Source organism: Cebus imitator, unplaced genomic scaffold, assembly GCF_001604975.1.
Source record: "Cebus imitator isolate Cc_AM_T3 unplaced genomic scaffold, Cebus_imitator-1.0 Scaffold315, whole genome shotgun sequence".
In the NCBI taxonomy this organism is placed as follows: Eukaryota; Metazoa; Chordata; class Mammalia; order Primates; family Cebidae; genus Cebus; species Cebus imitator.
The window spans coordinates 1,462,154-1,468,647 of NW_016107630.1; positions in this window are offsets into that span (position 1 = coordinate 1,462,154).

Consider the following 6,494-nt stretch of genomic DNA (forward strand, 5'->3'; position numbering starts at 1 on the left):
TCTGGGATGAGGATAGCAGAGTAAGAGGACTGGATAAACAATGAAATGAAGGCAGAAATAAAGATGTTATTTGAAACCAGCGAGAACAAAGACACAATGTACCAGAATCTCCGGGACACATTTAAAGCAGTGTCTAGAGGGAAATTTATAGCAATAAATGCTCACCAGAGAAGCGAGGAAAGATCTAAGATAGACACCCTATTGTCAAAATTGAAAGAGCTAGAGGAGCAAGATGAAAAAAACTTAAAAGCTAGCAGAAAACAAGAAATAACTAAGATTAGAGCAGAACTGAAGGAGACAGAGACACAAAAAATCCTTCAAAAAAATCAATACATCTGGTAGCTGGCTTTTTGAAAAGATCAACAAAATAGACAGACTGTAAGCCAGATTAATAAAAAAGAAAAGGGAGAAGAATCAAATAGATGCAATAAAAAATGATAAAGGGTATATTACCACTGACTCCACAGAAATACAAACTACAATCAGAGATTACTTCAAACAACTCCATGCACATAAACCAGTAAACCTGGAAGAAATGGATAAATTCCTGGACACTTGCATCCTCCCAAGCCTAAACCAGGAAGAAACTGAAATCTTGAACAGACCAATAACAAGGGCTGAAGTTGAGGCAGCAATTAATAGCCTACAAACCAAAAAAAAAGTCCAGGTCCAGATGGGTTCACAGCTGAATTCTACCAGACATACAAAGAGGAGCTGGTACCATTCCTTCTGAAACTATTCCAAACAATCCAAAAAGAGGGAATCCTTCCCAAATCATTTTATAAGACCAACATCATCCTGATACCAAAACCCAGCAGAGACTCAACAAAAAAAGAAAACTTCAGGCCAATATCCATGATGAACATAGATGCAAAAATCTTCAATAAAATACTGGCAAACTGACTGCAACAGCACAACAAAAAGCTTATCCACCATGATCAAGTAGGCTTCATCTGGGGATGCAAGGCTGGTTCAACATATGCAAGTCTATAAACGTAATTCACCACATAAACAGAACCAAAGACAAAAACCACATGATTATCTCAATAGATGCAGAGAGTGCCTTTGACAAAATTCAGCAACCCTTTATGCTAAAAACTCTCAATAAACTAGGCATCTAAGGAACACATCTGAAAATAATAAAAGCTATTTATGACAAACCTACAGCCAATATCATACTGAATGGGCAAAAACTAGAAGCATTCCCTTTGAAATCTGGCACTAGACAAGGATGCCCTCTCTCACCACTCCTATTCAATATAGTATTAGAAGTTCTAGCCAGAGCAATTTGGCAAGAAAAAAAAATAAAGGGTATTCAATTAGGAAAAGAGGAAGCAAATTGTCTCTATTTGCAGACAACAAGATTGTATATTTAGAAGCCCCTATCATCTCAGCCCAAAATCTCCTGAAACTGATAAGCAACTTCAGCAGAGTCTCAGGATACAAAATCAATGTGCAGAAATCACAAGCATTTCTATACACCAATAACAGACTTAAAGAGAGCCAAATCATGAGCAAACTCCCATTCACAATTGCTACAAAGAGAATAAAATATCTAGGAATACAACTAACAAAGGATGTAAAGGACCCCTTCAAGAAGAACTATAAACCACTGCTCAAGGAAATAAGAGAGGACAAACAAATGGAGAAACAGTCCTGCTCATGGTTAGGAAGAATCAATATCATGAAAATGGCCATACTGCCCAAAGTCATTCATAGATTCAATGCTATCCCCATCAAGCTACCAATGACTTCTTCACAGAACTGGAAAAAAACCACCTTAAACTTCATATGGAACCAAAAGAGAGACCACATAGCCCAGACAGTCCTAAGCAAAAAGAACAAAGCCAGAGGCATCACGCTACTGATTTTAAACTCTCCTACAAAGCTACAGTAATCAAAAGAGCATGGCACTGGTACCAAACAGAGATATAGACCAATGGAACAGAACAGAGGCCTCATAAGGAACACCACACATCTACGACCATCTGATCTTTGACAAACCTGACAAAAACAAGCAATGGGGAAAGGATTCCCTGTTTAGTAAATGGTTTTGGGAAAACTGGCTAGCCATGCACAGAAAGCAGAAACTGAACCCCTTCCTGACACCTTACATTAAATTAACTCGAGATGGATTAAAGACTTAAACATAACACCTAACACCATAAAAACCCTAGAAGAAAACCTAGGCAAAACCATTCAGGACATAGGCATGGGCAAGGACTTCATGACCAAAACACCAAAAGCATTGGCAACAAAAGCCAAAATAGGCAAATCGGACCTAATCAAACTCCACAGCTTCTGTACAGCAAAAGAAACAACCATTAGAGTGAACTGGCAACCAACAGAATGGGAAAAAATTTTTGCAATCTACCCATCTGACAAAGGGCTAATATCCAGAATCTACAAAAAACAGATTTACAAGAAAAAAGCAAACAAGCCCATCCAAAAGTGGGAGGATATGAACAGACACTTCTCAAAAGAACACATATATGAGGCCAACAAACATATGAAAAAATACTCATCATCACTGATTATTAGAGAAATGCAAATCAAAACCACATTGACATACCACCTCTTGCCAGTTAGAATGGCAATCATTAAAAAAATCTGGAGACAACAGATGCTGGAGAGGATGTGGAGAAATAGGAACACTTTTACACTGTTGGTGGGAGTGTAAACTAGTTCAACCATTGTGGAAGACAGTGTGGCACTTTCTCGAGGACCTAGAAATAGAAATTCCATTTGACCCCACAATCCCATTACTGGGTATATACTCAAAGGATTACAAATCATTCTATTATAAAGACACATGCACACATATGTTCATAGCAGCACTGTTTACAGTAGCAAAGACCTGGAACCAACCCAAATGCTCGTCGACAATAGGCTGGACAAGGAAAATGGCACATATACACCATGGAATACTATGCAGCCATAAAAAACGATGAGTTCCTGTCCTTTGTAGGGACATGGATGAATCTGGAAACCATCATTCTCAGCAAACTGGCACAGGAACAGAAATCAAATACGGCATGTTCTCACTCATAGGTGGGTGTTGAACAATGAGAACACATGGACACAGGGAGGGGAGCATCACACTGGGGTCTGTGGGTGGGGGCAAGGGAGGGACAGTACAGGGGGAAGGGGGAGGTCGGATAGGGATAACATGGGGAGAAATGCCAGATGTAGGTGATGGGGGGATGGAAGCAGCAAACCACTTTGCTATGTGTGTACCTATGCAACAATCCTGCATGATCTGCACATGTACCCCAGAACCTAAAGTACAATAAAAATAAAAATAAAAAATAAACAACAACAACAACAAAACAAACAAACATAACAAAATGCAAGTAGCTTATGTAGTAGATGGTCTCAGAATGTATCACTAAAAAATTAGGAAAATTAGATAGAAAAGAGAAAGAAGTCGATAGATGATATATTACCAAATGAGTTTCTACTGTGAACAACTGAATCTCAGTATCACTGGGAACTCTGCTAGAAGAGGTGGGACATGCTTCAGAGCCATCCCAACTAAGAAATAAGGAAGCTGGGGATGCTTATTCATCAACTTCTCATCCATCATTAGGTAAACGATGCTTCTGGAAACATTAGGTCAACAGCTGGGCTGATCCTAAGGGCTTTGGACCAAGCAAAAAGTAATCAGACAGAGAATGGCAAGATCCAGCTAACAGATTTTGGCATGTACAGGTGAATATCAAGGGGTAAGGAGCTGAAATATGAGGATTTGATCACTAAGAATGTTTAAAGAAATAAAGACTACTATATATATACTTACATACATACATATATATTATTAAAAGATATAAAATTATTAAAAGATAGAAAACCTCAGTGTCAAGAATCCTTCCCAAAATTCAAACAGGAATAACAAGAAATTTCCTTTGAACACACACTGAGACCTATCCCAGAGACTACAGAACACAAGAGAGAAACAAGAAGTATAACAAGCAGTCAGAAAGAAAAGACAAATTACAACAGATTTCTCACAGACCAAAAAAAAAAAAAAGACAGAAGCATAGTATCTTCAAAATACTTAAAGAACATGCTGTCAACCTAAAATTGAATTCCTTAGCTAAACTTTATTCAAAAAAAGAATAAAATAGAAGTATTTTCAGACAAACAAAAATGGAGTTTACCACCAACAGAATGTGCCATATCTCATAAAGATAGTTCCAAAATGCTTCAAAAAGATGAAAATTGACCTCAAAATGAAGATCTCTTAGATCAGAAGTCAAGAATCTGTGGCTCAGAGGTTGAATCCAACCTACAGATGGATTTTGTAATTCCTGTGAGCTAAGAATATTTTTTTAAAATAACTTTATATTTTATAACAACATTAGGTTTACAGAAAAATTGAGCTGATAGTACAGAAGGTTCCTATATATACTCTTTCCCACCTCTGCTCTAGTTTCTTCTATTATTAGTTCTTATATTAGTGTGGTATATTCATGAAACAATTTAAAATTGATGAAACAATATTGACAGACACATATAACATCTATACATACATATACTCATACACTTTACTGTGTGTACATACAGACAAACACACATATGTATACACATACCTCTACCAACACACACACACGCGCATTATGGATTTTTATGTCTTCTTGAAGAATGACCCCTTTATCACTATATAATGGTCCTTTTTATTCCTGGTAAAGTAGTTTCCCTTGAGGTCAAGGCTTTGTTAGAAAAAAATAAAATGCTCTGGGCATATTTCAAAATGTTTACTTTTTCTCCCTTCCTGCCAAAAAGAGGAGAAGATTTTCGTCCAGTTTTTGCTCCTGATAATAAAACTCACAAAGGTATAGGGGTCTCCCTAAGACTGGACTTCCAGGAATTTTTAACTCTCAAGCTAGTCCACACTCAGCTTCCAACAATTAATCAATTACAGTTTACATGTTCCTACCAGTTACTGGCTCCAGCTCCTGGTAAGTTATGATTCTTTATATTGCCCTCTCTCTCTCTTGTTTTCCAGGTGGTAGTGTGTTCTGTGTTCTCAATTCCTTGACGGATATAAACGGGTTGTTGATATTCAGTTCTTTTAAATTGTTATGAGGATGGGAGTGATAACTTTAAAACTCTCTATATGTCTCATCTGAAATAAGAAGTCCTCTGAGGATGTATTTTATGTTTTAAAAAAGGTTGAAATAAAACAAAAGATGAATAATATTTTGTAGTCTATAAATATTACGTGAAATATAAATTTCAGCATCCACAAATGAAGTTATTTGAGTTATGATCATCCTTTTCATTTTTAATTTATTATTATTATTTTTTTTTGAGATGGCGTCTCTCTCTGTTGCCGAGGCTGGAGTGCAATGGCACCATCTCAACTCACTGCAATCTCTGCCTCCTGGATTCAAGCAATTCTCTTGTCTCAGCCTCCGTAGTAACTGGGACTACAGTTACATGCCACCATGCCTGGCTAAGTTTTGTATTTTTAGTAGACACAGGATTTCACCATATTGGTCAGACTGGTCTCGAACTCCCGACCTCAGGTGATTCACCCCCCCTCAGCCTCCCAAAGTACTGGGCTCATTCTTATATCTATTTCCTATGGCAGCTTTTGTGTTACAGAGTATAGTAAATTGTGACAGAGACCATGTGGCCTGCAAAGCTTAAATATTTACTCTCTGATTCCATACAGAAGAGTTTTGCCATGGGAAATCTCTGTGTAGTTAAACAAGGAACAGTAACATGTGGATAAATGTAAGCAACTACTGACAGCATAAAGCAGGGACATGAGCGGCCTGTGGAGCCAGGTTGACTGGCTTTGAATTCTGGCTTCACCACTTAACTAAGTGGTCACCGCTGGGTGATGTAAAGCAAGTTCACTAACTGCCCTCTACTTCAATTTTCTCATACCCAAAATACAGAGAACATAGTGCCTATAACATAAGTGCTAAAACTTCAGGTGGCGGTTAAAAGACTTAAATGACCTAATATTGACAAAATGCTATCAACAGGATCTATCTGTATAAAACTGAATATACAATAATAATGATCAATTTGATAACATTAAAAGAAACTAAAATACTGAAAAAATGATAATTTGTAAAAATGGAGGCAATGACCAAAGTTAAAACATTTCAAATATCTTACAATGTTTGAGTAGAGGCAGAGATTTGAAAACTTCAGCTTTGGTTAGATATACTGTTATAGGTATGGCTACCTATCCACCAAGAATTTGTTCTCAGACATAGTATAGAGTTGATGCTGGGAGGGATGGCTGCCCACCAAAGACTATTATTCTATCCAGTGAAATATAAAAGGTAATGATGTTGGTCACCCTCGGGCCATGGCTCTTAAGAAGGGACTCAGGCTTCTTATTCTGTTAAATGAAGAGATTACCTACATTCCGGGGATGATGAAGGCAAGAGTGAAAGGCCCTGGATTTCTAATTTATCCCATAAAGTAAAGCCATTTGCTGATTAGGAACACCTGCTTTGGGCTGATATGTG